Source organism: Lissotriton helveticus, chromosome 4_2 (genome assembly GCF_964261635.1).
Source record: "Lissotriton helveticus chromosome 4_2, aLisHel1.1, whole genome shotgun sequence".
NCBI classification, from domain to species: domain Eukaryota; kingdom Metazoa; phylum Chordata; class Amphibia; order Caudata; family Salamandridae; genus Lissotriton; species Lissotriton helveticus.
The window spans coordinates 133,964,269-133,987,439 of NC_136064.1; the positions used below are offsets into that span (position 1 = coordinate 133,964,269).

Below are 23,171 nucleotides of genomic sequence, written 5' to 3' on the forward strand. Positions count from 1 at the left end.
TAAATTTTTCGTTTTAAGACATCTGTCAAAGGCTGGCTCAATGCATTTCGGAACACATCGGTTCCTTCTTCAGGGGAAGTGCTCTAATATGTCTTGTCTTGAACCTCCAATCAAAATCTGATGCCTCTATCAAAGCGTAGAAGTCCACTCAAAGCTGAACTGGGGTAAACAGTGCAGCTGTTTCCTTCACAGTGTCGCATAAGGTAAGATACGTTCTCGATCGTGACTGTTTTAAAAAATGAATCCTCCTTTCCATGCACACCATCAACCTCTTAGGCGCGCAGAATCCCAATATCGTGTATCCACCCTTCACTGTGTCTTTCCTTCGTGACTCTATCTGCCGAAAACAGTACATTAATACGTGAAGAGAATAGTGAAATTGTGATAAAATGTACTGAACTTTATGGTTCATAAGGCACAGTGCACACTACATTCAGGAGGATAAAAGAAGCCCAATGGGTGGGTCTGTATCTGTTCCAGAGGGGAGTATCCTAAGATGACATTGGGCAAAGTCCACCCACCTCTCATCATTACAATTTAGGACCACACAATCAAGCAGTTTATGATGCTAAGAGGCAAGATGGCGGCCGTGGTGTGGGCTGTGTGAGCAGCTCTGTCCACTCTCCCGGTTCCCTTTTGTCAAGCAACGTTATCGGGTCGGAGCGGATCACAGCGTCTTTTCCTTAAAAGTGCACGGAGAATGTAACCGCCTCTTTTCGGCGCTGTGGGAAAGCTTCATACCGAAGGGAAAGGAAAGAAAGGCAGTAATGGCATTTTCCTTATGGACGGACTGCTTGTTTGGAGTGGCGCATAGAGGTCCTCGCTGCACCTGAGCGAGGGCGCTAACCTGACTGAGCCGTGAACGAGTAATGCTCGACAGCGGTGTTTGGCAACGTTTGTGAGGCTGACTGAACAAACTTCGTACGGAGCGAATTATCATTTCTCCCTGGAAGGAACCGGACATTGGAGAAGGGAGAATGGAAGCGCCTTGTCCTGGAATCGTGGCTAAGCTCTGAATCAAAAGGGGAAAAAAACACTGAATCGTATTTCGCTATTGCTGCACTCTGAGTGAGGGCGCTCCCACAAGCGAGATGTGTCAGAGCAGCGTTTGGCAGCAGTGTTCGGCATCTTCGTGGGACTCGGTCTTTTAATGTTTGGACCGTTGTTTCTATTGCACAACAAGGAAAGTGTTCGGTGGCTGCACATATTTCACTTTTGCCACAGATTTCCGGTGGTCCGTGGTCGTGGGGGTGCCGCAAGACGGGGGAAAATGCCGCCGAAGGGTCCAGCCAAGCAGACTGATACGCCGAAAGTTACCACACGGAGTGGGAAGAACAGAGAACAACCGGCTACTGAAGGTTCTGAGAACCCGGCTGGTACTTCACCCCTGGACGCCACATTGACTGGTGAGCCTCTTGATAATATTGCAGTTAATAATGCTGCAATAATAAATGTTAAAAAAGGTGGAGACAGTCAGTCTAAAATGGGACTTGCAGCGCGTGCAGTTAGGCAAGGAGGCGCTGCCGGGGTACAGACTCTCCCTGCTATGTTCGAGCGGCAGAACGCTCGCAACATTGTATCTGCACCACTGATTGAGCTACCTGAGGGAGAGAATGAAAGTACTGTATCTACTGCAGTGGCCCCCCAAGTGCTTTGATAATAGCAGAGGAGCTTACGGCTGAAACATTAAGAGAAATGGCTCAATCAAAAGATATGAATATAGACTCGGAGCTACGTTGTACTGATTGGTCTGAGTTAGCACACTAGACGCAAATTATGGAGGTTGGAGCCCTCATGGGTACAGATGAAACTATTAGAGAGCACCAAGATAATCTAATTCCTGAGAGGGACTCTTCAGATATATGTGATCAGATGCAGGATGGTGTAGTGCTAAATGAAATGGGCGAACATTTTTACTCGCTGTCTGAGGCCTCGCAGGAAGAGGAGTCGAATGCTACTTATAATTCTGATGACGATAGTGCAGCGAGTAGCTCCGAAGGTGATTCAAGAGCAAGCATGAATTCTACAAATGTGACGGCTACCACTGTCAAACGGCGAAGGAAGAAGAAAAGATCTCAGCAAGAAAATCTTACCCCTCCGGGGGAGAATTTGAATGTGGCAGAAGCTATAATGGGGTGTGATAAAGGGGCGAATCGTACTTATCCACAGGCAATAGTGACGCAGCTAATAACTGACCCACCACAGGAAATCACTTTAGCGACAATATATGAGACTATGATGAATCATAGAAGGGAGAGTAAGGTGGAGAATGCACGTATGCAGGTGTCGTGTATTTCTATAGGTTCTGAATCAGTCCCCCTATTCCTGACCCTATTCTGGTTAAACTAACTATCAAGTTAACTAACAGTCAGCCCATGAGGCATGAAAACCCCCATGATGCAGATACCGTTATCTGACGCAGTCACACTACGGCACAGGAACGTGTTATCTGATTAGGTCATAACGCTTGAGATCTAATTAGACAAGCGACATTCCTCCAGCCCCTGATAAGGCATACGACGTTCTCATAACAAATCAAACCTATGACAACCTGGAAAATCCGTGCGGCCATTGTTTTGATTTCACAGAGAACTTTAGTAAAGAATGTGCTAACGAGCAAGTCGTATGACATCTTTATTGACGTATCTATGTCCATCCTTACGTCAATCTCGGCACCTTTAAGGTATAAATATTGCCGACCTTGCCCTATGCAAACCCACGCGTGGTGACAAGACGGAGCAGCCATACTTGCCGAAGCCGAGAGCAGAAGCAGACCCCGCTGGCAGCAGCCCCGCCTTCCTGACGCGCTGAGAGACGCGCTGCTATCTCAAGCCGAGAGACCCAGCACCGGCGTTTCTGGGCAGCCCTCGCAGGCAGCCTGGAATATCGAGAGCAGAGAAAGAGATACCATTCCTCATTCATCCTAACTTCCAGGTACAGAACTGAATAACCCCTCACAGAGAATTCTTTAGTTATTCACTTGGCAAAAACAAACTTAACTTAAACTGTAACTTTCTATTCCCGCCCACGCATTAGACTTAGGTCAGGTACACGGGGTAGGCGTATTTAGAAACACCAGTTGAGTACGTTTAGTCAAATGTATATGTGTATGTAAATATATTTTAATCATTTTAAACATCATATGGCTCAGAAACCATATCAATGTTTTTACAGTATTATTTTATACTATTGCTTTTAATGTATGCACTTTACTTAACTATAAGTATTGCAATAATATCGATCCATTTCTCTTGTACGAGAAAAGAGACTGATCAATAAATAACACCTTTTTATTGAACACGCCCGTCTCTTCCTTTTCTCTACATTCTGATGAGACTAAGAATGCACGTACTGACTGAGTAAAATAATTGCCTTGTGCTCACACGACTCTTGAGATTGACTCTTGATTAGGGGAGAGCAAAGTTGTCATGTTCTATGGTTGTCAGAAACTAAATCCCTTCTTGTCTAATCAGGGGAGTTAATCCTTCCTTGAACATTCGAGAAAGTTTCTAGCGAACTCTGAGCTTAGCTGGCAAACCCAAAAATTAAGTCTAGTATCGACAGTAGTAGACCTAGTTAACGTCTGGCCTAGGCCTTTACTGCTGTAGGTACTATTCCAATGCGCAGAGCCTATTGGGAAAATAGGAGCTACACTACATGGCGCCCAACGCGTTTGGAAAGGGCGATAAAACTAACGTAAGACATTTAGAGTAACTCAGTCGTGCTTTCTCACTCAGACCCCTTTTCCCATTATACTCCAAAGACGTCTGGAGTGGGTGAAAGGTTATATCCTCCAAAACCTCGCAGGAGGGAACTCCTATGTATGGTTCTTGGTATAGTCAACGTTGAAGGATAAACAGTTCCAAATTATTGTGCATCTAATCTCTGTTTCCATAAAGAAACCTGATCTGCAAATAGACATAATACCATCCTGTCTGTAAAATGGCAGAGAGTGATGACGAAAGAGAGGCAGTTAGATTAGCTACTGAACTCGCAGATGCTGATGCTACCATGCAAGCAGCAGACCCAAATATAACACTCATTCCGGTCATTAAAAGGAGATCTATAACCTTAAAACTTATAGAAAATGGACTGACACCTAGAGGTGGCACAGTCATATTCGTAATTGAGGCACACGAATATCGGCAGACAGAGGTATACTATTCATGGATACATTTTCCAGCAGCAAATGCTGTAACAAAGTACTTCCACTATTACAAAGTAGAGGAACCTCCTGAAACATACACTCCTTTCGAGGAGGTGGAAGTACCACTCAAATTCCAAGAGCATTTGCTCTTATTTGATGGCGCCCTAAAACATAATAATCACATTACAAGGCTCGGTCCTTTAGGAAGACCAGGAGCAACGTGGCCGGTCTTAGCCGGATACACACCACATCCAGACATCGAAAGAATGCCTGCAGCAGAGCTATTAATACAGCTAAAACAACTACTAAAAATTCATAGACAATTAGTTCAGTATGTAATGCGGACTTCAACAATTCAGCCAGCGATTAAACTTCCACAGCTGACCCCTCACCAGGGGAACACAAATAAAATTACACCACAGAACATCCAATCCTGCCTAGGTAAAGTTCCAGCTAAACGGGAACAAACACCATTCTGGTTGGCACAGAAAATCACCCAAATAGAGGCGGTGTTTCCTGACACCACCCCGCTGGAAAAACACAGGATTCTGACTATATGTCTCCTAATGGGAATCGCACCACACATTGAGGACTGTGACACTTGGGGTACAGTCTTTGCTTCCATCTACACAAAAACGCACGGTGTTCCATCCATTTCGGTAATACCAGATGTGCTAAAACAAATTCAAGATGAATACGGTCCAGAACCTGCTTTAACTCTTGGTATGAAATTACTGAAAGACTTCAAGCAGGTCTCGGCTATATTACTAGCCAACATAAAAGGTGAAGCAGCAAACGTGGCGATCCGCCAGAGGTTAAAAGAGACAGATATAGCAGACCAACCAGCTGAAATTGCAAGAATCATAGAAAAATCCTATGAAGAACTAGGCAGAGATAGTCTAGGTGGAATACCAGTAAAACCGCAACTGACTACAAGTCCAGAAAAAATATTTTTTAATAATAATAATTCACCAAAAAAGAACTGGGATGGAAATAAACAATCCAATCCTAAAGAAAAGAAATTCCAGTCCAGAGGAAGGTCTCCGAGGCGAAGAGAGAAATCTCCAAACCAAAGACAGAGGTCACCGCAGAGTGACCCCTCTGGGAATAGATATAACCTTAGAAATAGGGATAATATTAAAAAACCTGATAGATATCAAGACATTGATACACGTCCCTCTCAAACTTTTCAGAATTCCTCGCAGAAATCGGAAAGAAGAGGACGATCAGAAGACCACGCCAAGTCCAAAGACAAGGAAGCTGCTCAGCAAAAAAAGAAATTACAATTTCCAAAAAAGAAGGTAGCCAGTATCAAGGTAGTTAACAATGCCGAGAATACTGAGGACACAACTGAAAAACGGAGAGTGGGCTCAGACAATGCTAGACAGCGCAGCAGAGGTGAGCATAGTTCGCAAAGTCCTTATGAATCATCTGGAGACAGTGGACACGAATGAATACCTTCAAGTGGAAACTGCAGACACCAGAGTTAGCAAGCCCCACAAGATATACGAGATAACATTACGTATAGAGGGAGATAAGACTAGGAAAATTAGGGGACTATTTTGGGATAACCTGTCCAAAGGCTATGACATCCTTCTAGCTGAAAAAGACTGGCCACCAGAGTTTGTCAGAAAATGCCCTCATGGCGAAGAAGTAATTATGCCGGCCTTCTCGAATCAAATACCGATTCATAAAAAATATACACTTGCTAGAAAGTGGGCAGTGGCCTTAGCACCTGCTTTATATAAAAATCATGTAGGATAGGATGAGGATTCTCCTCCTCACAAAATCCAGTTAAAAACACAACCAACTGCACAAAGGCAGTACCCAATTAAGCAAGAAGCTAAAAAACAAGTAAATGAAATACTAGATCAGCTAGAATACCAGGGGGTGATTGAAACTTGCACCTCACAAATGAACAACCCTTTGTTTCCGGTCTCCAAACCAGACAATTCATACCGTCTAGGTTTGGATTACCGACACCTTAACACATGTTGCAAAACCTTTGCAGTGCAAAACTCACACAGTGCTGCACTAATGAATAACATAGTGCGCAAAAAATACAAAACTACCTTGGACATCTCCAATGGATTCTTTTGTCAAAACATAGCACCAGAGAGCAGATACTTAACTGCATTCTCAGTAAATGGCACTCAAAAACAATTCTGTCGGTTAGCCCAGGGGTACAAGAACAGCCCGGGGGTATTCTCAGCGAGAGTAACAGAATTACTACAACTATATGATGATGAAGCATTATCTTATGTTGATGACATTTACTTAACAGATGATGACTTGGAGACTCACTTGAAAAGGGTGAACACCATAATACTTGGGTTCGCTGCAGAGGGTTACAAATTCAACTTCAAAAAATCCAGAATTGCCCATCTAAAAATTCTATACGAAGGATATGAATTATCAAGTATAGCTTGGTTGACAATTTTTTAAGAACTAGAAGAATTAAAAAATCTAAAATATGAAAAGACGTATCCTCTGCCAATCGACATTCTGCCTCTACGACATTACGCCTGTGTAATCTATACAGACGGACATGCTCAACCCTCCGTTTGGGGAGAACAAGCATACAACCCCACATGTGAGATTACAAAAGAAGTGTGGCGCGGAGGTATATTAAAACCTCTATTTACAAAATCACACTCAGTAGAAACTAATTCAGAACAACAAACTGAAATAATCGCATTAAAAATGGCGCTAGATAATGCGGATCGCGAATTCCCGACACTTATAGTGTCAGATTCATATTACTGCGTCAAATCATATAACAGCGATTTGCAGACATGGATTCAGAACGGTTACAAAGATGACACAGATGCACCAATAAAGCAGAGACTGCTCTGGGAACAAGTAGCTCTTTTGAAAAAAGAACTACCAAAGACTCACGTGACTCACTCACTGAGTCATCAGCGTGATGGCGTTCACGTTGTGGGGAATTCATTGGCTGAAACAGCCGCAGCGGCAGCCACTAAATCGGCTCCCGTAGATCGAAAAAAGCGTACATTAAAATACATTGACGGTGAAACATTGCTGGCGGTGAAAACGTCATCAAAAGGCGACTGCTCAGCGTTACCGATCAACTATCCACTCAATTACACATACATAATCGATGCGAACTCCGTCCCTTTTGCTCGAATCCCTGGAGTGGGGGATAGAGTGATTCCAAACATGGACAGGAGACACTTGTTAGTCGCAGACGCACATATGGGTGAGGGTCTTGGACACCTCAAACTAAAAGATTCTCTGGAAGATTTACAATCACGGTACTGGTGGCCAGGCATGAGCCTACATCATACCATGTTTGTAAAAAACTGCCCAAACTGCAACAGAAATCGCAGTGGGGAGAGAAAAAATAAAATACGGTGGAATCTGACTGCAGATAACATCACCAGTAAAAAGAATGGCTTGCGATTAACATATACAGGCTAGTTTCCACTTATAATGTAGATCCACAGCACTCGGCTGACGTCCGGACTATTATACAAGATTTGCGAGTCTAAATGGCATATACGCTAAGAGCATGCTACGTTCGACCATTGTTTTCACTCAGGCAATCCAGCCTGGGGGGGAAACATGGCCGAATGAGCACAGCCCAGCGGGAATCTTCTCACTTCCTTCCTGAGGGTACTGGATGGTGTAAAGAAAAAACCAAGGCAGAAAGCAATCTATAATGGAAAGGATATTAGGTTCGGGAGCTGGGTGGGTCAAACATCTAATAAGTGTCCAACGTAGTCTAAATAACTTGCCAAGAAATTCTCTGAAGGGATTCAGTCCGTACGAATTATTATTCGGAACTAGGATGTTGATCTCTGACCTTGATAGTCAGACTTCAGTGGTAATAGAAAAAACCTTTGATGTCAAAGACCGTTTGGCTATTTTGCAGGACTTAAACAAAACAAGAAAAGACCTGAGCAACATACAGTTGAAACAACAGCCAACAACCACTGAAGAATTACCACCTGTCCCAGCAAGACCTGTCTGGATTCCAAAAGTCGGGGATCTAGTCAGGGAGAAGATCGCGGTAAAGAAGGAATTTGGGCCTTCTTACAGAAAAGCAGTTCCTGTCTTGTCTGTCAACGGGACAAGATCAGTTGTACTACCGCCACTTGCTGGAAAAAAGGAGAACCGAGTTGTATCCATCGACCTGGTAAAACCACAACATGTGGCCGATAACAAACAGTAGGCCAAGTGGACTCCCAATAAGTAGCAGAACACCAAGGTTTGCTACCAGTACAGAGGTCCTAACAAAGAGGCTCATCACATTCGAAACGCCTACAGAAGAACAAGAAGGACTATGCAACAATGCAATAGAACTGAGACCTCTGAAAACCCAAATAAAAACATTTAGCAGAGACACACCAATCTACAATGAAGTACCAAATGACAATGCAAGAAACAAAAATCCTGAAGCAATTGGAACAATTGACAGAACTGCATCCGGGTACTTCATCAACTTCGATGATTCCTCTGAAGGCTTCAGTGAATCAAAGACACAGCCCTCATCAAAATCCTTTAAAGTCAAAGCTAAGGAACTTTTGAAACAACTGAAAGAAACATATCTGGTTTCACCATGGATTGAATTTTGGGTGGGTTTTGGTGCATTTATCCTCATACTTTGGCTCATCATGGTATTTACTTTGGGACGCTTCATTGAGGGAAAATATGCTAAAATGGACACAGCAAGTCAGAACATCAACTTGGTCCTCAAACCACACACATCTTCACACGTCGAGAAAAGAGAACTTTCTCCAGAACTTTCTTCAGCCAACTTCACAGCCAATCCAATACCTGGTGGGGTAGCCTGGGACAACACTGACTATGAAATTTATGGTCCGGTCGAGATCCTTAAGTATCCACACCAAATCAAGATCTCTTTGAGTGACTTTGCAAAACCAAACTCATTTGCTGATGATTGGGACTTCGAAAGCATCAACAACATGATGTCTGACTTAGTAATGTCTGCTAAATTTACAAAACATGATTATTTGCAAGGTTCTACAAATTATGATAGTATGTATTGCTATAACCACTATGGTAACAGTTTTTTGCATAAATCTGCACAACCTAGAAATGTTTTAAATTATAATCAATGGGAACATTGTGCTACACCTCCAAAAGGGAGCTCTAGAACCGTTTATGACAAATATTCATATTTTTCAGGTTTTAACATAAGTAATGCTGAAACATTTTATTTTAAATTGTCAAACAAGACAGGGATGAAAACCATGATAACCAACACAAAATTGATATATTCAGATTCATTCTTTGAAAAAATTAATACTTTTGGATTTGATTATTGGGACAAAAATGTTGATTTGAAAAGTGTTTGGGGTACAAAAGAATGGCAAGTACAGGGTTTAGAAGCTTTGTTTAGAGCCTGCATGATCCCAGAACAAATGATATTTTTAAATGACACTGTTCAACAAACCACCTGTCTTGGCTTAGCCAAAATCAAAGATTTCAATAATCCGTCTATTCCAAAGCCAACAATGTTTAGCAATAGCTCTGATACAGATGAAGAGATAGACGTAAACCATATATTAAACCAAAACAGAACACATCCTGATTGGAAACAATGGTTGATCTGGCCCACAGATACAAATCACTGTCAAGATAGATTCCTGAATAAAACACAGGGTTTTAAAATGACCAGGCCAGACCCTAGATATCCCCAAAGACATCACCCAGGGATAATAACAACCTACAGTGTGGGCAAATTATGCCTTCAATGGCTACAGACTTCCACACTGCCTGAAATGAAGCAACACCTTACTTTACTTACTGATGGTGCTGACTTGCGTGATTTCATAATGGGACCACGCAAACAGCGTCAAAAGCGTTTCATAGCAGCCTCTGTATATGCAGCATACAATGAGGCCTGGAAGGTTACTCAAATTGAAACAGCAGAGAGAATACGTGAAATTGATCGTATTAATTTGGAAAAATCACTTTCTGTAGTGGACAATGGGTTAATGACTCTGTCCTCCAGAATTTTTTCTTTGGACAGCATTGTGTCGTCAGCAATCGATATATTATCGCAAGACTTACTGTTATTACAACATGGTCAGTCACAATTGCGTTCTATTGTACAGCTTGGCTGGACGTTACAAAATCTGCGTTCAGGCTATGTGCCTTGGCGTTTAATCAACACAACGTCACTATTCCAAATCTTTAACCTTACTGATAGACAAATCGGTATGGCGCAAAAGGGTGCTGATTATACAATCTTGAGCATTGAAAAACTAGAAAGATTACCAATGACAATGTCAGAACGACCTGTCAGTGAATGGATAATCCACGGAATCATAAATATTCCAATCTCAACCTTCAGGTTTCAATACTGCCAAAAATATATACAGGCTGGCATGTACGAGAAATTGGGAAAGGGGTACCTTAAAACAACTTGGAACCTGCCCTATTCACATGCATGTGTCAGTAATAAAGGACAGAAAGTGTTTCTTAGTGGCAACAATTGTGCTATGTCACTAAGCGGCACGCTTCTGTGTAACGGTATTAGTTTGCATGGAGCCTGTGAAGGGAATTCATACAACCTTTCATGTCACCAGCAAGGCGCACCTGCAACTGAAATAGAACCATTCTTTCAAAGACTCTATAATGGGAGTTACATTCTTATTGTAGACCGCAGATGTTGCAGTCTTATGCCCGGGACTCCTTATCTAGTCACTACAACGGCGAAGGTCAAGTGCTGTGGACTTTCTTTGTTCCCCAGCTCCTTTCCAGACAGGGAGGCAAAGGCATGGCCCAGTTTGAAAATTACTTCTATTCGAATAGACACTTTAAGCAGAATGAAAACAGTGCTTCTTCAGACGCCTACAAGGCTCACGTCATCAAAAGAAACGTATGATCTACAAGTCGCAAGGACGACTGCAGAGATACATACATTATTATCAACTAATTCCCCCGTACATTTCGTGGAAATCCTAAGCGAAATCTTAAATATTTCCGATACCACTGGGGTCTCAAAGGTATTTAAGACAGTATTTTCGATGGCATTAACACTATTCAAAGCCATACTGGGTATTTTTCCAGATTTCGTCCATTCGATTTTTGGCGGACTTCCCCTGATCCTGGGACTAATTGCAGGAATCCTATTCCTAGTCCTTATTTTTCGTTATGGCAACCCATGTCACAGATCAAACTCTCGCGACAATGGAAGATACGATCCTAGCCATTGGATACCGGGACCGGATATCAAAAATCCTGGGACTCTCCCGGCTTAGAGACCTGAACATGACTTGGTTTCTATCATTTCGACCAATGTTGCAAAGGTGTGTTTTACCTGTACTAAGGTGTCTGCTATGCGGAGAAGAATGCGTGTTAGACACCTGTCTGACGCTACAATCGGATGCGCCAGTGGATGCAGATACACTGTTGGTTCCTACCAAGGTTCACGCTTTGTGCTGCCCTCAAAGGCTGCCAATCCTGATGACGGCATTCCTGGAATCTTCACCACTACGATTGAAGAGTAGTGAAGTTCAAGATGAAAGCAGCATCGAACAGGTACGACCTTCTGTCAGCAATGCGAATCAGAATGTCAATGCAGACAATCATGCGCATGAATGCATGGTTACACCTATTTCCGACTTAGTGGAACTTTCCCATGAAGCTGTTGACAGTTTTTTCGAAAGCCTGAATGATATGATGTTCTCTCCGGAACAGAAATAGAGACTTTTGAGTAAACTCGCACACGGCGTTCCCTGAATTCGGCCTTCAACTTTAAAAATAAAGTCACATGAACAATTTCACTCCAGTTCACGGACAGCCATTTTTTCAGCATGCCCCTTAAAATATTTTTCTACATATTTTTTTCCCGGGACACTGATCTTCTGCTTAAAGTAAGAAACTATTCCTAGAGAACTAAAATTTCTATTTTTAGATACTTTATAGACTTTAGCTGCCCGCTGGTATGTTCACAAATATTTTATTATGTGATGAAATGGTCTCGGACTTCCTTTCTGTATAGCCATATTAAGAGCCATTTCATGTGTATTTCTCATATACCTATAAGCAATAATGCATAAAAATGCGTGTTTACTTTTGCATTTAATTCATAGCTTAAGTGCATACAATATATATGACTGCAATTTTTCAGTATATTTGAAAATTTCGAAATGCATTTATGTATTTTGGGGTGGTAAGGTATACACTGTACTCTATAGTATGTTGTACTATGTTATACTATGCATAGATTAGTAGATATGACCATAGTTAGCGTGGAGTGGGTGTCGTGTATTTCTATAGGTTCTGAATCAGTCCCCCTATTCCTGACCCTATTCTGGTTAAACTAACTATCAAGTTAACTAACAGTCAGCCCATGAGGCATGAAAACCCCCATGATGCAGATACCGTTATCTGACGCAGTCACACTACGGCACAGGAACGTGTTATCTGATTAGGTCATAACGCTTGAGATCTAATTAGACAAGCGACATTCCCACAGCCCCTGATAAGGCATACGACGTTCTCATAACAAATCAAACCTATGACAACCTGGAAAATCCGTGCGGCCATTGTTTTGATTTCACAGAGAACTTTAGTAAAGAATGTGCTAACGAGCAAGTCGTATGACATCTTTATTGACGTATCTATGTCCATCCTTACGTCAATCTCGGCACCTTTAAGGTATAAATATTGCCGACCTTGCCCTATGCAAACACACGCGTGGTGACAAGACGGAGCAGCCATACTTGCCGAAGCCGAGAGCAGAAGCAGACCCCGCTGGCAGCAGCCCCGCCTTCCTGACGCGCTGAGAGACGCGCTGCTATCTCAAGCCGAGAGACCCAGCACCGGCGTTTCTGGGCAGCCCTCGCAGGCAGCCTGGAATATCGAGAGCAGAGAAAGAGATACCATTCCTCATTCATCCTAACTTCCAGGTACAGAACTGAATAACCCCTCACAGAGAATTCTTTAGTTATTCACTTGGCAAAAACAAACTTAACTTAAACTGTAACTTTCTATTCCCGCCCACGCATTAGACTTAGGTCAGGTACACGGGGTAGGCGTATTTAGAAACACCAGTTGAGTACGTTTAGTCAAATGTATATGTGTATGTAAATATATTTTAATCATTTTAAACATCGTATGGCTCAGAAACCATATCAATGTTTTTACATTATTATTTTATACTATTGCTTTTAATGTATGCACTTTACTTAACTATAAGTATTGCAATAATATCGATCCATTTCTCTTGTACGAGAAAAGAGACTGATCAATAAATAACACCTTTTTATTGAACACGCCCGTCTCTTCCTTTTCTCTACATTCTGATGAGACTAAGAATGCACGTACTGACTGAGTAAAATAATTGCCTTGTGCTCACACGACTCTTGAGATTGACTCTTGATTAGGGGAGAGCAAAGTTGTCATGTTCTATGGTTGTCAGAAACTAAATCCCTTCTTGTCTAATCAGGGGAGTTAATCCTTCCTTGAACATTCGAGAAAGTTTCTAGCGAACTCTGAGCTTAGCTGGCAAACCCAAAAATTAAGTCTAGTATCGACAGTAGTAGACCTAGTTAACGTCTGGCCTAGGCCTTTACTGCTGTAGGTACTATTCCAATGCGCAGAGCCTATTGGGAAAATAGGAGCTACACTACACAGGCAACATGCAGCAAAGTAAAAAATGCCATGAGACGAGCAATTAAAATTGGGACTGAAACTGCCGAAAGGGTTACGGAAGCTTAGGCTCGTATATCAGCTCTTAAAGATCAAGCGACCATACAAAAAACGGAGTTAGAAGCAATCAAGGCGCATAGGGATGACTTGACCCACAAGTTGTCTGAAATGGAAAATCAGGCCCGTAGGAATAACCTATGCTTTTTGGGGATCCCAGAAAAGAAAGAAGGAACTGATGTTCGGAAGTTTATTGTGAAGCTATTGGAAGAAGCATTTCCTGAACTGACTGCCTGGGATTGGTCTAAGGAGGTCCAAAGGGCCCATCGGTTTCCGTTTAAAACTAAAACCCCCCGCCAAGGGGAGCAGATCCTCCCGAGGGCTATATTGGTTTGTTTTAACAACTTTCGAGCTCGTGAGGATATTTCTGTACTTGCACGACCAGATAAGAAAGCCTTAGCTAAATATTGTAGCTTCTTCGTCAGACCCGATTTTTGTCAAGCCGCGGTCTCCAAGCGATGGCACCTTCGTCAACTGATCCCAGACTTTCAGAAAAAGGGGCCTGTGTTTTTTTTACAGAACCCGCCAAATTAAAGGTTGTGTTTAAGGGCCAGACGAAATTCTTTTTGTCTGAAGTGCAGGCTAAAGACTTTTTGGACACATTGGGGTGATAAAGTGTTGATTTATTGGTATTCCTTGCAAGATTGAACACATTTTCTGGTCTGAACTTTCTTTTCTTTCCTATTTTTAGGGGCTACTCTGGTGCTGTTATTGCTCCAGGGGGGGAATATTTATTGAGCTTTCCACTTCAATTTTTTTTTCCAGGGTTTTAGTACCGTTACTTTTCTTTCTATCTTTCTTTTTACTGGTTGTAAATTGAGTATAAATAAGCTTGTGTGTCTTGGTACTTGGAACTGGGGGAGAGGAGCCCGGTAACCATTGTAAACAAGGACTTATGGTCCCTGGGCCTCATAGGATGGAGCGGGAGGGGGGGGGGAGAGGGGGTAGGCGTGTACCAGGGTGGGAGGACAGGGGGGGTCACGGGGGTTTGGTGGTTGGGGGGTAGGGAAAAACCAGCAGACAGGAGGCAGTTAATGAAGAAAGAAACAAAACAGCAAGAAAGTATGTTAGACATATCTATAAAAGTGGTACGAATCTTAAGTTTTTTTTGTTTGTAATATGAACCAACAGCAGAGACAGTTCATAGCTGAAACAATTATTAGTTATGTTACCATCTAGGAAAATTAAAATTTGTTCTTTAAATATTTGTGGCCTTAATGATCCTAAAAAGCGACAGGTCCTGGGGAAACTCATGCAGATTTTACAGGTAGACATATTATGTCTACAAGAAACACATATTCCATTGTACAATAGAGGGTATCTAAAATCAATGGGTATGGAACTGATAGTGTGTTCCAAACAAATGGGTATGAAAAGAGCAGTAGCGATTTTGAAAAGATGAGGGTTTGGAAGTATTCTTAATGTAGCAGCCGATAAATGGGGTCGTTGGGCCATTTCAGGGATTAAAGTAGGCCAAACGAGGTTTACGCTTTGCAATGTGTATGGACCAAATCTAGATGATGCTGAGCTATTTAATTGTTTAAACTTAGAACTAGCCCAATGGACTGTGCCTATGGTATTATGTGGAGATATGAATATCAACCTGGAAGCAACTGTGGATGTTAGATCTAACTATGTATTTAAGGGTTGAAAGAGGCTGGTGTTTAAATCACTTCAGGCATTGATTCTGGACCATGGCTTATATGTTGTCTGGAACTCAAAATTTCCAGAGGATGATGGCTTTACCTTTTATTCCGCTCCCCATGCAAAATTTGTACGACTGGATTATTTTTTATTTCAACTTTATTTTTGACAAGTGCTAATATCGAGATCCAACCCAAGCTGGTTTCCGACCATAATCCGATGATACTTGTGCTACATCTTGACCAGGGAGAAAGGGAAGAACCTCAACAGTGGTCGTTTGATAGGAAACTATTGTTGGATGGCGAATACTGTCAGATTATGGCCTACAAGATACAGGAATTTACTGAGATAAATAAAGGCACTGCCCCCATACCGATTGCTTGGGATACATTTAAATCTGTGGTCCGTGGTGAAACTCTAAGTTTTTCTAATTTTAACCGGAAACAGACCCTGTTAAAACATCGACAGAATTTTGATAAAGTGTTTATGGCTGAGAAAAAGTTGGCTGAGGCGATAAGGGTCGGGCGGAAGTAGCTGTACTCAATCTAATCCAGAAGGAGCTTTCTATTCTTAGGTCTAGGGCTTATGCAACTATAGCTGACGATATAGCAGCACAATTTGTTTTACATAAGGAGGAAGCATATGAATTTGGGGATAAAACGGGTCGAGTATTGGCCAAAAGGGTTAGGGAAAAAGCTTCCTATACAGACATTTCTAAAGTAAAAGACGTGCAGGGGGTGCTTCAAGAGACCAAGGAGGGCGCGTTGACCGCCTTTCAAGGATACTATCAGGACCTCTACACGGAGGATGTTGGAGAGGTTTCATCTGAGGAATATTTAAATGATGTAATCCCAACTACATTGACTGAAACAAAAAAGAACAGCTTACAAGAGTCACCAGGATGGGGGGAAATAGAGAGTGCTATATTAGGACTTGCCCAAGGGGAAAGCAATGGGCCCAGATAACATCCCCCTAGAATTTTACCGTTTTTTTAGGCACAGTATGATAACAGAGTTGGTTGAAATTTGTCAAGAAGCTTTCAAAGGGAATCCTCCCCAGTCCTGGTCTAATGCTATAATAGTAGTTTTTAAAAAGAAGGGCAAAAAAGATATAGAGATGGGGTCATATAGACCAATATCTTTATTGAATTTGGATAATAAAATGTATTCAAATATGATAGCTAATAGGCTGAAGGATATTATGCTGGGCCTGGTGTCATTGAGACAACATGGCTTTATACAACATAGGGAAACCACGGACCACATAAGAAGAATTATTTCAATGTTGGATTGGGCACAGGGAGAGAACTCTCCGGTTTGAGTGGCCCTGTTGGACGCTGAAAAAGCGTTCAACAGGGTCTCGTGGAGCTTTTTGTGGCAGGTCCTGGTGAAGAAGGGGTTTCCAGATGTTTTAATTAAAGCAATAAAGGCATTATATAAGTAACCAGCTGCATTTATAAGGATAGCTGGGAAATTATCAGGGAAGGTATCGATAGAAAGAGGGACGAGGCAGGGTTGTCCCTGCTCCCTCCTTCTTTTTGCTTTATATATAGATCCTTTTATTTTGTCATTAGAGAGAAACTATGCTATTAAACCTGTTCAGATTCAAAATTCCGAGTTTAAAAATTGCGCTTATGCAGATGACATTGCGGTTGTGTCAAACGATATTGCAAGTTCCCTTCCTATTATTATAGAAGCTGCAGCGACGTTTGGACGGATTTCTGGTTACAAGTTAAATGTAGGCAAGACCCAAATTATACATTCTGTAGCAGGTCGACCAGAAAATATCAATTGTGATCAAGAGGCCACATACCTGGGTGTAAAACTTATGGCTAATGTTGATAACATCATTGCAGCTAATTTGGATCCGATAATTGTTTCCTCGAATAAAACATTAGAGAGATTAAACAACTTAAAATTTTCGCTGGTAGAACGTACTAATATATTGAAAATGCTTATCTTTCCAAAATGTTTATATATATTTCGAGCTATTCCTTTCTTAATACCCTCTCATTATTTTGCCCGAATAGATAGAATGTGCTCAAGATTTCTATGGGGATATCACCGAGCAAGGAGATCTTTTAAAAAATGCACTTTATCAAGAGAGAGAGGAGGCTGGGGTATTCCCAATTTTCAATTTTATCATTGGATAGCATTATTCCAACATATGGGGGTGTTGGTCTTACCAGATGACCCTATTGAAGAATTTTCGGCCCCTTCCATTTATGAGATGCTTTTGGGTGAAGAGGCTAAACAATGTCTGAATAGAATTGTGGAACCAAGCTATTACAAAAAGACTAAATTTAAAATATTCTACACTGCTTACCTGGTTTGGAGGATAATTAAGAAAAAATTTGGAATCTCTAGCAAGTTAACATTGTATACACCACTTCAGAAGTGCCCTCTCTTCCCTGAAATATTTAAAGATCAGGTGATGTTAAGATGGGACGAGCGGGGAGTGCAGGACTTGGGAGATTTGTTTCAGGGGAAGAGATTTGCCTCCTTTGACTTTTTATTGGGCAAGTATAAATTGCAGCGTGCTGGCTTTTTCAAATATCTCCAGCTTCGGAGTTTCTGCGAAGAGAAGCTGTTAAGAAATATGTTTTTTTAGACAAAATAGAGATTATCGAAGCAATTAAAAGGAGGCTTAAAATGAGTCCTCTGTATCAACTCCTTTTGGCAACGGAGGAAGATGATCTTCTGGCTATAGAAAAGAAATGCAAGACAAGCTGGGTGCAGAGGGAAGTATGCTGGAAAGAAATTTGGAGATAGCCACCAGTGTATTGTTAAATGGCTCTCTTCAATCCCAACATTATATGTCAGTGTTTGATCTGTACTACATGCCAGCTAAACTAACAAAATGGAAGTCTGGTCGGGGGACCTATAGTAGCCGTTGTAATCTAAATGCTGCAGATACTATTCATGTCTTTTTCCTATGTCCAAAGCTCTCTAAATTTATAGGAGATATTGAGAGATATATTAAGGAAAGCCTCGGCATCTGGGTAAAACTAACTGCACAATTGGTTATATTTGGTGTGGAAGAAAGTATATTGCCCAAATGGTCGACAGCAGAAGAAGCTCTTGTTTTTTTATGCATGTCTGTATATAGATTCTGTATTACTTCGCAATGGATAGACCCGGAACCACCAAATTTTGTAAAATGGCAAGCTAAATTATTATCAATATACCATCTTGAATCTTCTTTGTACAAACTTAAGGGTATTAGACGGAAAATATTTGGGTATAAATTATGGTTACCAATTGTGAATTGGATGGGGCAGTAAGGATTTTGTTGGCTATATTTGTGCATTCATTTTTGAGTCTTTTGCTGTTTTTGTTTCATAATTCATGAAGCTTTAATGTATCCATCTGGGTATCTATTTTCTTGTCTGTCTGCTGGTATAAAAACTCAATAAAAAATAATTTTAAAAAAAAGGACCACACAATCACCTTCTCTAACTTTTTGTATTTTCCCCAACCAGCTCACCCGCCTTGCCATTATGATGTGCTTGTGCCAGTTTACCTGGGCCTGTATTTTACTGGTGCACCAATAAACGCATTTGTTGATGAGGCTCAGACAGCTTTTACGGTGACCTGGTGGACCTGTTCGAGCATGAGGAACCCCTGTCAGGACCATCGTGCAGGGGGTATACTCCAGGGGAGGTTTAATATGATATTATTGTCCTGCCTGGATGACTGGATGCCCATATTAGGCATTTTTTGTTCCGTAGGTTCCCTCTACGATAACTTTCAGAGCTCAGGGTTAGGTTCCCTTTGCTCACTGTTAACCCTCCTCTATTGACCACTTGCCTGGTTTTACGGCACTATTTCAGGAACGAAGACGTTATCCCTATTCTGAGGAGGATCTCATATATTGGCCTCCATACCTATGAATATAACTTCGTCTAATGCTGTCCTTCCACTCTTGGGAGCACCCAGGTTAGCATTTTCTCCCCTACCTATCACGCCTTTACACAAAGAACATCTTTCATTGAAACCATTTTTTTCGCTGTGCTCCCCCCTGTCAACAACAATTGGCCAAGCTCTCTGCTAGCGATAAGATAGGCTCCAGGGAGTCTGACACTATTTTATCAAATCAGGCTGACATCATGTCCACATCAGACAAAGTCTTTGACTTTACAGGCCCTTCTCCCCCTTGGGGTCTTCCCACAGAAGTAGGGAGGTTTTGTTTTGTTCTCTTAATCCTTGCCAAAGTCCAATGATCAGTCCCAGACCCAGTCCCATTTTGGTCTCCCATGATTGTTGGTATCACAACGCCCAAGCCTTTTTGCTAACCGTCAAGGGGTACCTGGCTTACGATAATGACGGTGGGTGATAGTGCAATTGGGGGTTCTTCTTGGAGAATGGGGGGTTACAGGTGTTATTTGGTTAGAGTCCTCTATCAGAGGGACAGCCTGGGCAGAGACCGTGTTCATGGTTGCATGCAATGGTATTGGGCCCAGCGAACGACTGCATTTGTCCACTTCAATATCTTTATTGAGAGCCACCACAAACTTCTGTAAGAAGCCGTCTAATGTGGCATCTGAACATTGAAGCACAGGCATAGGTTTCTTTCTCCTCATCTCAGTGAAAAACATAAGTCCTCAATGTGCAAATGCAAATTTCAATGAGGGTGAGTGTTGTTTCCCTACCATTCCGACCCCTCTCCTTACTTCTGCTTTTGTCTGATGTCTCCCCAAAAAAATCCAAAGAATGTGGCCCACCCTGGCCTCCCCTGGCCGCAGGATCCCGCCGCTGCTCTTATAAATATTTTTTAATTTTACTGTATGGTACCGCTTTTATTCACAGAGCTATACGGTAAAGTTACACTACACTTGCACAAACCACCTTGACTGTGATTCCTGTCAATGCTTGAAATGTTCACCAGCCAGATGGATATTTAAACATTTGTCTGTCATGACCTTCATAATGGTGACTGAGTAATTTACTCAATCATCCTGGTGAAGTACTATGTGACCGCCAAATTATACATCAGACCCCAAGTCACTGTTCTCATTACACAACATTTAGCTGAGGCCTTCGCAGGATTTCCATAGACTGGTAAAGCTAAACATAGGAGTCCACACTACAAAGATAGTAGATACACCTTCAAGTTGGGTTTTGATGCTAGAGGTGAATGTGTTGCACTGCACCGTGCCTTTAGCAGTTTATTGTGTACCTTCATGTATTGTGTTTAGGGGTAGGTGGAGCTCACAGAGTTTCCCTCTGTGTGATTCCACGGAGTTACATGAAAACTCAGCGAGATTCAGCAAGTTCCTTGAACATGCGTAAATCAGCATTTTGCATTGCTCATGCTGATTTTTAGCGCTGGTTGCTTGTTCTGTGCTGTGAGATCAATGCAAACAGCCCTGTGTGGTGTGCCAGAATGCACTTCTTTGCTGCCGCTCGAGTAGATTTTATACTCAAACAGCAGCTTTCTCTCTGCAAACCGGTCGCAAACGCCTGAAGGAATTATTCAACATCGTCAAGGAATTTACCAACCCCTCGGCCAACTCCAACGACATCACCCCCTCTCAAGCCCTTTGCGACTCCCTAGCCTCATTCTTCCACAACAAAATTGCAGACATCCACAACAGCTTCGACAACCGACCCGTAAACCAACCCACCCAACCCCCTGCAGGACCCCCACCCCCCCTGAACATCCTCAATGACTGGAAGCCAATCTCTACTGAGGACACCATCCGTCTGATGAACTCTATCCACTCAGGATCCCCCACAGACCCATGCCCTCACCACATCTTTAACAAAGCAGACTCCATCATAGCACCGCACCTCAGAGACGTCATCAACTGCTCCCTCAACTCCGCAACCTTCCCGGAAAGCTGGAAACATGCCGAACTCAGCGCCCTCCTGAAGAAACCCACAGCTGACCCCACCGAACTCAAAAACTACCGCCCTATCTCACTCCTTCCATTCCCGGCCAAAGTCATCGAGAAAGCGATCAACAACCAGCTCGCCGCAATCCTCGAAACCAACAAATCCCTCGACTCCTCACAATCCGGCTTCCGATGCAAGCACAGCACGGAAACCGCCCTCATCGCAGCAACAGACGACATTCGAACTCTACTGGATAATGGAGACACAGTCGCCCTCATCCTCCTCGACCTCTCCGCATCCTTCGACACGGTCTGTCATAGCACCCTTCTACAGCGCCTCAAAAACATCGGAATCCAAGGAAAAGCACTGGAATGGATCACCTCGTTCCTCACCGGAAGAACCCAGAGAGTCCGCCTCCCACCATTCAAGTCAGAGGCCACTGAAGTCATCTGCGGCGTACCCCAAGGGTCCTCACTCAGCCCCACCCTCTTCAACGTATACATGAGCCCCCTCGCGGCCATCGCACGCCAACACAACCTCAACATCATCTCCTACGCCGACGACACTCAACTGATCCTATCACTCACCAAAGACCCGAACACGGCCAAAACCAACCTGCATGAAGGAATGAAAGAAGTAGCCGAATGGATGAAGCACAGCCGTCTAAAACTGAACTCAGACAAAACAGAAGTCCTCATCCTAGGCACCTCCCCCTCCGCCTGGGATGACTCTTGGTGGCCAGAGGCCCTTGGAAAAGCACCTATCCCGACGGACCACGCACGCAACCTGGGCGTCATCCTGGACTCCTCACTCTCGATGAACAGACAAGTCAACGCCGTTTCTTCATCTTGCTTCAACATTCTCCGCATGCTCAAGAAAACATTTCGCTGGATCCCCACCGAAACTAGAAAAACAGTCACTCACGCTCTGGTCACGAGCCGACTGGACTACGGAAACACCCTCTACGCCGGTACCACCGCAAAAATCCAGAAAAAACTGCAACGCATCCAGAACGCTTCAGCCAGGCTCATATTAGACATACCGCGTAAAGAACACATCTCTGGCCACCTGAAAAACCTCCACTGGCTCCCCGTCAATAAGAGGATTACTTTCCGGCTCCTAACCCACGCACACAAAGCACTCTACGAAATCGGACCCGAATGCCTCAACACACGATTGTCCTTCTACACCCCCTCCCGCCAGCTACGATCCTCCAACCAAGCCCTTGCCACTGTACCTCGCATCAACAAAACCACCATGGGAGGTAGATCCTTCTCCTACCTGGCAGCTAAAACCTGGAACTCACTTCCCACTCATCTTCGCCTTACTCAGAACCACCTAGCATTCAGAAAGCAACTTAAAACGTGGATATTTGACAAGTAATTCCCCTCCCTTCTTCAAGCGCCTTGAGACCCTCTGGGTATGTAGCGCGCTATACAAATTTACTGACTTGACTTGACTTGACTTGAATTGATAAAATCTCACTGGGTGCCCTACTAGTCCCTGAAAATGGAACTAGGGGATACCAATTCTCATTTGTGCTTGCCAACTTACCATTGGCGAGCTGCCCATGAGAATAAACTCTGCCATACGGCGGTTGGCGGAGTTTGGCTATAACTTTGCTTTTCTAGTGTAACACATAGTGGCCACAACTCCACAAACTCTGCTGGTGAAGTGGAATTCATCACCTATCCCTAGTTGTTTTATCAGTTTTTGACACCTTTCCCTGTTTTTTATTACATTCACAGCACACTCATCTCACAGCTGCTTTTTCTGATTACAAGATCAAGTAATTAATATACATATTACATCTTTTTATCAGGAAACCAGAATTGGAA

General features: G+C 42.8%; 1 protein-coding gene across 1 annotated transcript in view; it reads right to left on the reverse strand.

Annotated features, from left to right (window-relative positions):
* LOC144752124 (indolethylamine N-methyltransferase-like) overlaps window positions 1–23,171 on the reverse strand; it is a 48,882-nt gene that overhangs the window by 25,401 nt on the left and 310 nt on the right. The window lies entirely within an intron of this gene.